Genomic DNA, 13,491 nt, shown 5'->3' on the forward strand with positions numbered 1-13,491 from the left:
GGTGGGAGACATGGGCGGGGGCCTGGTGGAGGGTGACCCTGCACTTCTGGGGGGTGGGGGTGCAGGGGGACATGAGTGGGGGCCTGGTGGAATCTGCCCCTGGTGGCTGGGGGATGGGGGTGGTGGTAGACATGTGTGGGGGCCTGGTGGAGGGTGCCCCTGACTGCCGGGGGGTAGGGGGTGGTGGGAGACATGGGTGGGGTACTTGTGGAGGCTGCCCCTGCACTGCTAGGGGGTGGGGTTGCAGGGGGACATGAGTGGGGGCCTGGTGGAGGCTGCCCCTGGTGGCTGGGGGGTGGGGGTGGTGGTGGACATGAGTGGGGGCCTGGTGGAGGCTGCCCCTGCACTGCTGGGGGGTGGGGGTGCAGGGGGACATGAGTGAGGGCCTGGTGGAGGCTGCCCCTGCACTGCTGGGGGGTGGGGGTGCAGGGGGACATGGTTGGGGGCCTGGTGGAGGCTGCCCCTGGTGGCTGGGGGGTGGGGGTGGTGGTAGACATGAGTGGGGTCTGGTGGAGGCTGCCCCTGCACTGCTGGGGGGTGGGGTGGTGGGAGACATGAGTGGGGGCCTGGTGGAATCTGCCCCTGGTGGCTGGGGGGTGGGGGTGGTGGTAGACATGAGTGGGGGCCTGGTGGAGGGTGCCCCTGACTGCTGGGGGGTAGGGGGTGGTGGGAGACATGGGTGGGGGCCTGGTGGAGGGTGACCCTGCAGTGCTGCGGGGTGGGGGGGGTGGGAGACATGGGTGGGGGCCTGCTGGCAGGTGCCCCACAGTGCTGGGGGTTGGGGGGGTGGGAGACATGGGTGGGGGCCTGGTGGAGGGTGACCCTGCACTGCTGGGGGGTGGGGGTGCAGGGGGACATGAGTGGGGGCCTGGTGGAATCTGCCCCTGGTGGCTGGGGGATGGGGGTGGTGGTAGACATGTGTGGGGGCCTGGTGGAGGGTGCCCCTGATTGCTGGGGGGTAGGGGGTGGTGGGAGACATGGGTGGGGGCCTGGTGGAGGCTGCCCCTGCACTGCTGGGGGGTGGGGGTGCAGGGGGACATGAGTGGGGGCCTGGTGGAGGCTGCCCCTGGTGGCTGGGGGGTGGGGGTGGTGGTAGACATGAGTGGGGGCCTGGTGGAGGCTGCCCCTGCACTGCTGGGGGGTGAGGGTGCAGGGGGACATGAGTGGGGGCCTGGTGGAGGCTGCCCCTGCACTGCTGGGTGGTGGGGGTGCAGGGGGACATGAGTGGGGGCCTGGTGGAGGCTGCCCCTGCACTGCTGGGGGGTGGGGGTGGTGGTAGACATGAGTGGGGGCCTGGTGGAGGCTGCCCCTGCACTGCTGGGGGGTGGGGGTGGTGGGAGACATGAGTGGGGGCCTGGTGGAATCTGCCCCTGGTGGCTGGGGGATGGGGGTGGTGGTAGACATGAGTGGGGGCCTGGTGGAGGGTGCACCTGACTGCTGGGGGGTAGGGGGTGGTGGGAGACATGGGTGGGGTCCTGGTGGAGGCTGCCCCTGCACTGCTGGGGGGTGGGGGTGCAGGGGGACATGAGTGGGGGCCTGGTGGAATCTGCCCCTGGTGGCTGGGGGATGGGGGTGGTGGTAGACATGAGTGGGGGCCTGGTGGAGGGTGCCCCTGACTGCTGAGGGGTAGGGGGTGGTGGGAGACATGGGTGGGGGCCTGGTGGAGGGTGACCATGCACTGCTGGGGGGTGGGGGTGGTGGGAGACATGGGTGGGGGCCTGCTGGCAGGTGCCCCACAGTGCTGGGGGGTGGGGGGTGGGAGACATGGGCGGGGGCCTGGTGGAGGGTGACCTTGCACTTCTGGGGGGTGGGGGTGCAGGGGGACATGAGTGGGGGCCTGGTGGAATCTGCCCCTGGTGGCTGGGGGATGGGGGTGGTGGTAGACATGTGTGGGGGCCTGGTGGAGGGTGCCCCTGACTGCCGGGGGGTAGGGGGTGGTGGGAGACATGGGTGGGGTACTGGTGGAGGCTGCCCCTGCCCTGCTAGGGGGTGGGGTTGCAGGGGGACATGAGTGGGGGCCTGGTGGAGGCTGCCCCTGGTGGCTGGGGGTGGTGGTGGACATGAGTGGGGGCCTGTTGGAGGCTGCCCCTGCACTGCTGGGGGGTGGGGGTGCAGGGGGACATGAGTGAGGGCCTGGTGGAGGCTGCCCCTGCACTGCTGGGGGGTGGGGGTGCAGGGGGACATGGTTGGGGGCCTGGTGGAGGCTGCCCCTGGTGGCTGGGGGGTGGGGGTGGTGGTAGACATGAGTGGGGTCTGGTGGAGGCTGCCCCTGCACTGCTGGGGGGTGGGGTGGTGGGAGACATGAGTGGGGGCCTGGTGGAATCTGCCCTTGGTGGCTGGGGGGTGGGGGTGGTGGTAGACATGAGTGGGGGCCTGGTGGAGGGTGCCCCTGACTGCTGGGGGGTAGGGGGTGGTGGTAGACATGAGTGGGGGCCTGGTGGAGGGTGCCCCTGACTGCTGGGGGGTAGGGGGTGGTGGGAGACATGGGTGGGGGCCTGGTGGAGGGTGACCCTGCAGTGCTGCGGGGTGGGGGGGTGGGAGACATGGGTGGGGGCCTGCTGGCAGGTGCCCCACAGTGCTGGGGGTTGGGGGGGTGGGAGACATGGGTGGGGGCCTGGTGGAGGGTGCCCCTGCACTGCTGGGGGGTGGGGGTGCAGGGGGACATGAGTGGGGCCCTGGTGGAATCTGCCCCTGGTGGCTGGGGGATGGGGGTGGTGGTAGACATGTGTGGGGGCCTGGTGGAGGGTGCCCCTGATTGCTGGGGGGTAGGGGGTGGTGGGAGACATGGGTGGGGGCCTGGTGGAGGCTGCCCCTGCACTGCTGGGGGGTGGGGTGCAGGGGGACATGAGTGGGGGCCTGGTGGAGGCTGCCCCTGGTGGCTGGGGGGTGGGGGTGGTGGTAGACATGAGTGGGGGCCTGGTGGAGGCTGCCCCTGCACTGCTGGAGGGTGAGGGTGCAGGGGGACATGAGTGGGGGCCTGGTGGAGGCTGCCCCTGGTGGCTGGGGGGTGGGGGTGGTGGTAGACATGAGTGGGGGCCTGGTGGAGGCTGCCCCTGCACTGCTGGAGGGTGAGGGTGCAGGGGGACATGAGTGGGGGCCTGGTGGAGGCTGCCCCTGCACTGCTGGGGGGTGGGGGTGGTGGGAGACATGAGTGGGGGCCTGGTGGAGGCTGCCCCTGGTGGCTGGGGGGTGGGGGTGGTGGTAGACATGGGTGGCGGCCTGGTGGAGGCTGCCCCTGCACTGCTGGGGGATGGGGGTGGTGGGAGACATGCATTGTTGATATGTAGTGCAAGGTGACATGTGGGTTGGCTGGGGGGCATGCCCATGGTGGATGGGCTGCCTGCGGGACATGGACAGGGGTGCAGGGTAGTCCCCCGTGGTGTGGGCTGCCTGCAGGGGCCGTGGAGGTTGTAGAGCGAACACCTGAGAGGACCCACACGGCCAATTCACGTGTAGTACTCCCCAGAACCCCTGAAATACACGTACCCTGCTGAAATCGCGTGTGGAAATTCCCACGCACCCCTGCAATACACGTACCCTGCTGAAATCACGTGTGGAACTTCCCGCGCACCCCTGGAATACACGTACTCTGCTCGCACGGGGCCAATCGCGTGTGGAACTTCCCGCGCACCCCTGAAATACACGTACCCTGATGGAATCGCGTGTGGAAGTTCCCGCGCACCCCTGAAATACACGTACCCTGCTGAAATCGCGTGTGGAACTTCCCGCGCACCCCTGAAATACACGTACCCTGCTGATTTTGCGTGTGATACTTCCCGCGCACCCCTGATGTACACGTACACAGGACAATCGCGCGTGGAACTTCCGGCGAACCACTGAAATACACATTCCCCGCTTGGCGTTTGCTGTTTGCCAGCCCTGTGAACTGGTCCAGGGTTAGCGCAGCCCTTTGCGATTATTTGGGGATTTTGAAGGCTTTTCCTTGCGCGAGGGCGTTCTTGGAGGCGTAACTGGCGCTGCTGCAGGGTCGCTGCGCCAGGGTGCGCCATGGCTGGTTTTGGATGCGAAAATCCATGAATACGCTGTGCGCGGTAATCGATTATAGCGCACGCGGCTGGCGCAGACATTCGCACGGGCATGCTGTGAATTACCCTGTAAATGTTTTGGCATATCAGCTTCCACTTCAAAGGGCTGATTTTCTATTTCATTTTCATTTAAGTTAAATGTTATGCAATCCTCTTGATGACAGCACACTGTCTCACTTGAATCATAAGGATACACAGAATGAATTCTAAATATTCCTTTGAGCTGAGAGTCCAGCTATTCTGGCAACTCACCCTTGGCATCTACATACGTTTCAGGGACATTTCCAATCACCATGTTATTTAGATCTGCTGTGTAATAAGATTTTTGTATGGCCATTCCTAATGGGGAGTTTTCCTCTAAATGAATATCTTGACAACCTTTATTATTCACCATCATTTTTACAGAACCTTCACCAATATCTACCAATGGAATGTATTCATAATCCAGGCCTTGCTGTTTTATGGATTCATTCAAGCACACAAATGCATCAGAATCTTTCATCTGCTGTCAATTTGTGCATTTCAGTGTTATTGCAATGGGACCAGATGAGCGCAATGATAAGCTCTTCTTTTACCTTTGAATTCAGGTGCCGGCCCACCTAGGCGTGACCATATTTTTTGATTAAGGAAATCTAATACCATACACATTCTGTGCATTATATCATTGCCCATGTAAAATTCATTTTGTGCTCCACTCACTATCCAAACATTATGGTGAATCGTCTTTTGTCCAATACTAATCTTCAGCATGCATCTTCCTGCAATTCGGTTTTCAAAGTCTGGACTGTCCAAACCAGAGACATATTGGTTTTTAATTCTAAATTTCGGGATCTCCTCCCTCTCCATTATTTTTTGCAACAATTTCTCATTAATGAAACTCCTTTCCTGTTCAAGTGCTAAAGTGGATTTTGTTGTTTTAGAACAGTCATTTATACCAATGTGAACCCATGGTTGCTCATCTTCCATGTGTATTTCAGCAAGAGTGGTGATGTGTTTTTCTGAATCTACTTTAGGAGCAGTGTTCTGTTTGCATGTCTTCTCTTTTAAATAAAAACGTAATGTATGCTCATCTATGGCAGTCTGCCATTTTTTCCTTCGGTCCAAGTATATTTGTACAGGTAGTTTTTCATTTTCACTCTGCATTTTGTCTTGACACATTAATATAACAGTGATGCTAGGGATGCGGCTATTCTGGAGATATACCTCCACTGCATCATTTGTTTTGGCAACGGTGTGACATTCATTTATGTTGTTGTTTTGTGATTTTAATTTCTTAAGTCTCAATGGTTTTTTGGTTAAGGACCACAGTACTCCATTCACCCCATCTATGAGAGCAGACAATCTTTTCAGGCAATCTGTTCCAATCAGAAATGGAATTTCACAAATGGATGTGACCAATACCTCCTGTTTCATTCTGTGTTTACCTATCTTTATGTCAACCTCGGTGACGCCTGTAATAGGCACCTCCTCCCCGTTAAAATTATGCACTGGACCTTGATTTTCCTTCACTGTGATCTGATTATGTGGGGATCTCCCTTCATTGATACTCTTTACCAATTCTTTAGACATAATTGTGGCCTGTGCGCCAGTGTCAATCATTGCAAATGTATTGCATTTTTCTTCTACAGTGATGGGAGCATAATACCTGTCTTGAACTTCCTCTAAGACACATAAGAAGTGCAAATTCTTACTGATTTCAGGGCTCACCTTTCTCAGGCCTTTTTCACTTTTGGCTAAGCACATTGGTAAATGGAAAGACATTGTTCCCTCCTTTTTTCCCCATTTCTGTGTGAGAGACTTTATTCATTTCTCCATGTTCAGAGGTTTTTTGGAGTGTGGCCACTGTTCGCCCATCCATCCAGGTATCATCAGAGGTCACACTACAATCCTCCAACTGAACATGTGTAACAACATCATTTAGCAATTTGTCATTGTCTAATTCTGTGCATTTGTGATCATTTAGTGTGGCACCAGCCCTTTTCACCTCTTCAAAAATATGTGGCTCAAAGAATTCTTCAGGTGATTGACATGTACCCTCCTTTTGTATTTCTTTTTACTGCCTGTGTTTGGTTATTGTTCTGATTGCCCGGGGAAGGAGTTATAGCATCGCCACTTACTCCCTATTCACTAGTATTCCCCATGCATGAGTCATTTTTCTTAAATCTGTCTCTTTGTTCTTTTGGAATTTCAGGTTTTCCTTTTCCATTTGTACAAATCTCCAATGTTTGATTTAGCTCTAGGTTAAACCGTACCTCTCTTTTGGAAGTATTTGCACTTTCTGTTACATGTTCATTTACTGGTACTTTCATTTTTAAATCATTAGGCATCTCAGAGTCATTATGCAAAATTACATCAGAGCAATCTGTCTTTTTGGCACTGCAGGTATCAGAAATACTTAGTCACTTATCAGAAACCGCCCGGTCATTGCTATGTCCTTCTGCCCCCTCCTTTGATGACTGTTTTTGTGCTATACAGAGCTTTCCTATTTGTTCAGCTAACATTTTCACTTGGGCCTCGAGACACTGGAATCTTTCCATTTCTCTAGAATCCTCTCTGTGTGGCCTAGATCGATATTGGTTGTTTTCCCCCTGATTGGATCTATTCTGATACCTCTTAGGTGAATTATTTCTATTGGGATTGTTGCTGAACTCTTGATTCATATGTGGAGGGGAGCGAGGTGCACCCATCGTTTGATTGTAGTCCCCTGGTGGTGGTGATTCATTGTATTGACGTGGAGCATAATTCATATTCTGCCTCATGTCCTGTCTCTCATGTTGTGGGTATTGAACCCTATGTTGATTCCCATTATCAGCAAACCGATCCGCATATCAGGGTCTATCTTGATTACCATATATCATGGAATTGGGATCAAATCTGCTCTGTGTCCCCAATGTCTGGTAGGGACGTAATTTCTTTGATCCTGATTTTGTCTCTGGTTATTGTTCATACCTGACATACCAGGCCGATAGCCTGCCCTGGCCTATCTCCTAAGTACCTGGGGCTGATGTAGCTCTCCCTATTACTAGGATCATGTGATTGAAACATTGGTACAGGAAGTGATGATCTTTGTTGATTACCCCTTTGTTCAGGGTCAAAATATTTGTACCTGGACTTTGAGCAGACTCAAGGGACATTTTGGCTGACCTGATTTCCATCACTGTTGCTAAGGGTTCTTTAGATTTTGGTCTAGTGTCATTCATTTTATCACTTTCTCTACCCTGACAATAGAGTACTTTAGAGTACTTCATATAGTTTTGTGCTTTGGTGCTGTCACGATCAAATTCACGGACCAGTTGTGATATAATGTCTTTCTGTAACCCATAGAAGTATGAAGTTTTAAACTCATTAGAATTGGGTTCAAAAGATACATCAAAGCGAGAAAATGCTCTTTTTAAGTCTTGTAAAAACTGACCAGGGATGTATTAGGCCCAGCAGTGATTGTGTAAGCGACTTTCTTTGCCTCCTGCAATGACTGGAAAGGAGAAAGATGACGCCTAATCTCTTTCAAACTCTGCCCATGTCATATTCTGCTGCTCATTCAATCCTCATGATACTGGCCGTGGGAGCATCTAAATTTAAATAAAAATACTGCCTGTATTGTTCCTTAGGTATCTGGAGGGCTTTAAAAATGTCATGAACCGGTTCTAAGTGACCCTCAATGCAGCATTCCCCTCCTTTTTTAAATGGTTTCATCAGAACTTTAATAGATTTCATTATTTCTATGGGGCTACTTGTTGCAATGCATGGAATTGCACTACTTGGTGACTCAATCCTGGTTCCAGGTGTATGGGATTGGTGGCGGCCCCCAATGGGAGCATCAAATCCCCCAATGGCGCTGCAACCAAGTTCAGTCACCGGCCCAGTCACTGGGGCACTAGCTCTTTGGGCAGAACTAGAATTCACCTCCACTCCATTGAATGTAGTACCCTGCCGCCTCTCCTGGGACCTGGGAATGCAAATTTTGTGTTCCAAGTCCTTACACTTTTTAAGGAGCCTGTCTGCTTCATTTTGCAAATAGTTATTTTCATCACTCATTTTATTAATTACCTCCTGCATGTTGCACATTTGCATTTGGCATTCATTAAATTCTTTGTTTCTCGTGTCTCTTTCTTGACACATTTTAACCATTTCCTGTTCTGCATTTTGGAGATCATGCCTCCATCAAAAATGATCTGTGCCTAAGACATGCTCTATACCCATACAATTAATGTGTAATGCAAGCAGTCTTGCTTAGCTCTCTTCTTCCACTACTGCCACTGCTGTGCTGTGGGCAGCCCCTTGATAAACAGGGTGTTATTAGTGGGATAGTGATAGAGGCAGATGAGGCAGACGTGAAACCTGTTGTATTGATGGATATAGGTCTGAAGTACCCTGTTACTGGGTGCCAATCTTCGGCTTTTGGCAAGAAACTTGGGAGTATAGTATCCACAGGGAAGAGCAAAGATCTGATAGACTAGAATGCTGCTTTATACCTGGTTAGCTGCTGATGTGGTAGAATGTGATAGGGCTAAAGATGTCAATCTGGACAAATGAATACCTTTCATTTGGATAATAGACGTATCTTGATGGCCGAAGGCCAACCGTCTTATGCACAGAATTATAGAAATACAGACTGCTATGCTTGACCAACAAGCGGCCATTTTAAACGTAGCAAGAATCGCCATTTTGCTTGTTAACCATTGCTCATTGCTTTCTGTCTAAACTGCTTTGCAGCTTGCAATTCTTGCGAATTCTGCTTACTCTGCTCAACTGTTAACATTGTTGTCTGAATATGAAAGGGCAAGGCCGCGGGACTGAGGAGTTCGTTGAAAACTTCTCATGAGCAGCCCAGAAAGGAATGCCCACGCTCCCTCTCTGTAGCCTTGAGGGATAGCTGCAGGGCATTTAATCATTTCACAGCTGCCAGCCAGTCTCGTACTGTGGTAGAATATGTTAGAATAAAGCAGCTAAAGGCTTGAATTATGCTCTTCTTACGACCACCCTTCACAAAACCCTTTAGAGCGTGTCGGCTCCCAGGACACAAATAGCACCTCATAGATAGCAAAGCTTGGAATGTGACTCTTCCCCCGTGTGCAGCTTGCTTCCAAGAACAGAAGCATCATGTTCTGTTCAACAACTAGAAGATGCCTCCGCACTTTCTAAATTGCACATTGTTACTAGAATAGACATCGAAAGTGTCATAATTGTCATACTCGTCGGAAATGTCCATCATCATCCCGAAATCAAAGAAACTCAATAAAAGGGGGGTGTTAAACATGACATAGCTGATTGTATGATATGCATTTTGTATATATGTAACTGATGTACGTAATTCGCTCTCTTCCGTCCCTCGAGGTCTAGAGAATACACGTCACGGGGCGTGAGACCACAGTTGGCCAATTGGGACTATTTTGCTTGCAATAAACCCTAGCATTGGGAATTTGAAATTCGTGTCTGGCGCATCCTTTCGTGTATGGTTATTGCCTTGTTTCCATATCGCGAGGGACCCCTAAGGGCTGCCTCTCCTGGGACCTGGGAATGCACATTTTCTGTTCCAAGTCCTTACACTTTTTAAGGAGCCTGTCTACTTCATTTTGCAAATAGTTATTTTCATCACTCATTTTATTAATTACCTCCTGCATGTTACACATTTGCATTTGGCATTCATTAAATTCTTTGTTTCTCTAGTCTCTTTCTTGACACATTTTAACCATTTCCTGTTCTGCATTTTGGAGATCATGCCTCCATCAAAAATGATCTGTGCCTAAGACATGCTCTATACCCATTCAATTAATGTGTAATGCAAGCAGTCTTGCTTAGCTCCCTTCTGCCACTACTGCCACTGCTGTGCTGTGGGCAGCCCCTTGATAAACAGGGTGTTATTAGTGGGACAGTGATAGAGGCAGATGAGGCAGACATGAAACCTGTTGTGTTGATGGATATAGGTCTGAAGTACCCTGTTACTGGGTGCCAATCTTCGGCTTTTGGCAAGAAACTTGGGAGTATAATATCCACAGGGAAGAGCAAAGATCTGATAGACTAGAATGCAGCTTTATACCTGGTTAGCTGCTGATGTGGTAGAATGTGATAGGGCTAAAGAGGAGAGCTTAGTCATGGCTCAATTAGTGTTAATGTACTAATGGCTAGGCCTGTGGATGCCATCTGCGGCAGTATATGGGTGAAGTATAAGGTGCTAGGATATTTCATCAGGGAGTGGATTAGTCAGGGGCATGGGGGAGTCGGATTTAGAAGCAAAAACAACCTGCAACCCTGCTCACCCACTAGTGGCCTCTTGCAGACAGGTCCCATTTCACTATCTCAAATTGCCTCTGTCAGTCCATCTCTATTTTCTTTCTCAAATTGATACCTAGTATCCCACGAGCAACACAACAAGCATACACAAGTTGGCAGATGAGCTGCATGCTAAGGGGTATTGAATCAAGAGCCTTTGGATCAGAGAAATATCTACTTAAAATGTGGGGCAGCAGTCCCCCCTTTTGCCTTGTGCTGGGAGGAAAGCTCAATGACAATGCAGTTGTCTTCGAAGCAAGCTAACACAGAGCATCACAGGTTTGAAACCTGGTCACCCACTTAGAGGCTGATCTACTATTCTTTTTGGCAGTCTGATAGATGTCTTAAACCTCACATTAACATGTTTAGGTGCTCTGCTCAGTGGCCTGCTGGGAATTCTGGCAGTCAAGCGCAAAGCCGGTCTTGGGCAGGGAAAGAAGGCCTTTGTCAGGCAGTCAGGTTTGAGGACCAGAATCCCTTCTTATTCCTCCAAGCAAACTACCATGCTGTCTCCCACAGGCTCGAAAAACTATTTTGACACAGGCATAAATGACAATCATTTCACCTCAATGGCCACAACTCAACAAGCTTTATGGCTGCACCAGGACTTAAGTATCAGTGTGATGCTGCAAACCTGTAGAGGGTTCTTCAGCAGAGATAGAATGTGGAGTGTGGCTTCTTTAAATGTGCAACACCTTGGCCCAAAGTAGTTGGGGATGCGGCAGGAAAGTAAAGAGCACCATGCTCGTAGTAACAGAAATTATGTTTGGGAAAGGGTGGATGAGAATAGGATGGTCAATCCAGTAACAATTAAATCTCGAGTTTGAAGTCTTGCAAGCTTCTTGCTAAGTAAATGTCTCAGGCCGATGTCCCTGAAGTGTTTTGTGCTACAGCTAAATTGTGAAACCAGTGAATAACCAGACATGTTTTTTTGTATCCAGATATTACAGGATGTCCATCTCAGGGTAGGAAGGGGCTATCAGGGATTAGGGGATTAGCATATGAGCAAGGTGTGAACTGTTCCCTGGAGTGAGTCGCCTGCAGCCAGATAAGTACTGCATCATCTATTAACTGCTCTTTAGAACACAACAGTGAGGAAAGGCTGTATTTCTGCAGAAAGTGGGAGTCTGACACAATTGTGCTCTTGCATTAACAACTTTTACAAATTGTGTACAAGTTAGTACGATGTCTGAGGAAGAATGTCAGAGGATTGTGTGTTCATAATGTTTGAGTAGTTACAAAAACTACAATAAAAGGCACATGTTTAAGCCATGTGAACTCCCTGTGGTTGTCTGGTAATTTATTTTCTGATGTTGTACTTTTCCTGTGGTGCCTTGGCTCTTGAGTGAGAGGGGTAGCTTTGCTGTCTAAAGCTTGAGAATGTGAGTTACAGTACATGCAATTTAGGGAGATAGTTCTGTTGCCTAAGGCCTTACCATGTGTGGTGCAGCACATGTAATTTAGGCTATCTTCACTACAAACAGCCTGACCATGTACGGAGCAGGACATGTGCTTTAGCCTCTGTGAAAGGTCTGACCACTTATGGTGCAGGACCTGCAATTTAGGGGATAGTTCTGTCTACAGCTTGACAAAGTAAGCTACAGAGTGTGTCATTTAGAGGGCTAGATGTGTGTACTGTATGTACAAAATAGGGGGATAGCCCTGTTGTCTAAATCCTGTCCATATACATCGTTGGAGGCATATGGGCTAGTAATTCTATGGTTCCCCAAGATTGCGCCGGTTGTGCCATGCAGTGCTCTAGTTGTTGCGTGCGCCTCACGTTCCAACATTTCAGACAGCATCAAGTACAGGAGTTTCCGAGACAACAATGTGTCATTGCTTCTGAGCAAGACGCTCAGTAAGTTCATTTTCTTCTGAGGCTATTCTTTCAGTTTCACCCCTGTGATTAAGCTTTCCTCAGCTCTAGTTATTCCTTTCAGAACCCTACCGCACACATAGCGGCTCCAGTATGGTACGTCCTTCGTCCTGCTAACCTTCCTAATCAGACCGGCTCAGCTCTGTACTTGACGGCACGCTCTCTGTCTTCCTCTCTTACCAGCAAGCAGGAACTGAAAACCCCCCTGTGCAGTATAATCCATGGGAAAGCGATTCCAGGGCCATTAATGCAACAATAGCCTGCAGAGAAGAGCGCAGTTAGAATCCGATGCCACATCCTGAACAGCGACAGGGTTTTCTTCCTCAGAGGGTTTCCCTGGGTTCCCTGTCTGTCTGAGCCTACACAGAGGTACTGATGGAGAGGGAAGACGCAGGGCACTGGTCATTCAATGCAAACCACTGCTGCATTTCCAAGGTTAGTTGCTGTTATTTCTGTTACTACGATACTTAACAATACTTCCACAAACTAACGTGTGCCTAAAAATGCTCATGTGTGCTCTCTTCTCACCTGCAATATGAAAATGTGCTTAAGAATGCTTTGGTGAAAGGCTTCCTTTCCCACCCACAAAATGGGTGCTTTTATCTCCAAACCCTCCAAAACCCCTTTGTTAAACACCAGCCCACATAAAATCCTACCATAATTCCCTAACTCTAACATAGTTCTATTATAGCTTTCAAACTAATCTATCCTGACGTAGATTGCAGTCTTTTACTACTCCTAACTAGACAGGTTTCCTTCCCTCTCCAGAGCTCTTTGATTAGCTCCTTCAAAAGCTGACTGCTGACTGTCCAGTCAGATATTGCATGAATAAGCCAAAGTTGAATGGTATACAAACTAAGACAAGGGGCCGGTCCGGTAACAACGGTGCCTGTAAGCCTACCGGCACTGTTGTTATTGGACCGCCGCAGTATGACTCTGCGGGCAGGTGCCATTTCGCCCACCAGGGTTTGACCTGGTGGGCAGCATGGCACCTGCCCTTAGAGTTTCACGGTATTCACCGGCACCGTTATTAATGGTGCCGGTGCTTCCATGGTCCCCATTCCCATCGAGTCCTATAGGCTCAAATGGGAATGGGGATTTAAAATTTACCGACATCTGACTTCCGGGAATGCCGGGGTTGTAATCTCCCTGTGTTACCTGCAAGCCAGGTGCTGGTAATTATTGCAAATCCGGTGGTTACCCACCGCTAGCACCGGCAGGGTACCGCCAGACTTGTAATTAGGTCGAAAACCTGTGTGAATTCATACCTAGTGTAACATAAATGATACAAAACATATT

This window comes from Ambystoma mexicanum, chromosome 5p, assembly GCF_040938575.1.
Source record: "Ambystoma mexicanum isolate Mex_15411 chromosome 5p, UKY_AmexF1_1, whole genome shotgun sequence".
Taxonomy (NCBI): domain Eukaryota; kingdom Metazoa; phylum Chordata; class Amphibia; order Caudata; family Ambystomatidae; genus Ambystoma; species Ambystoma mexicanum.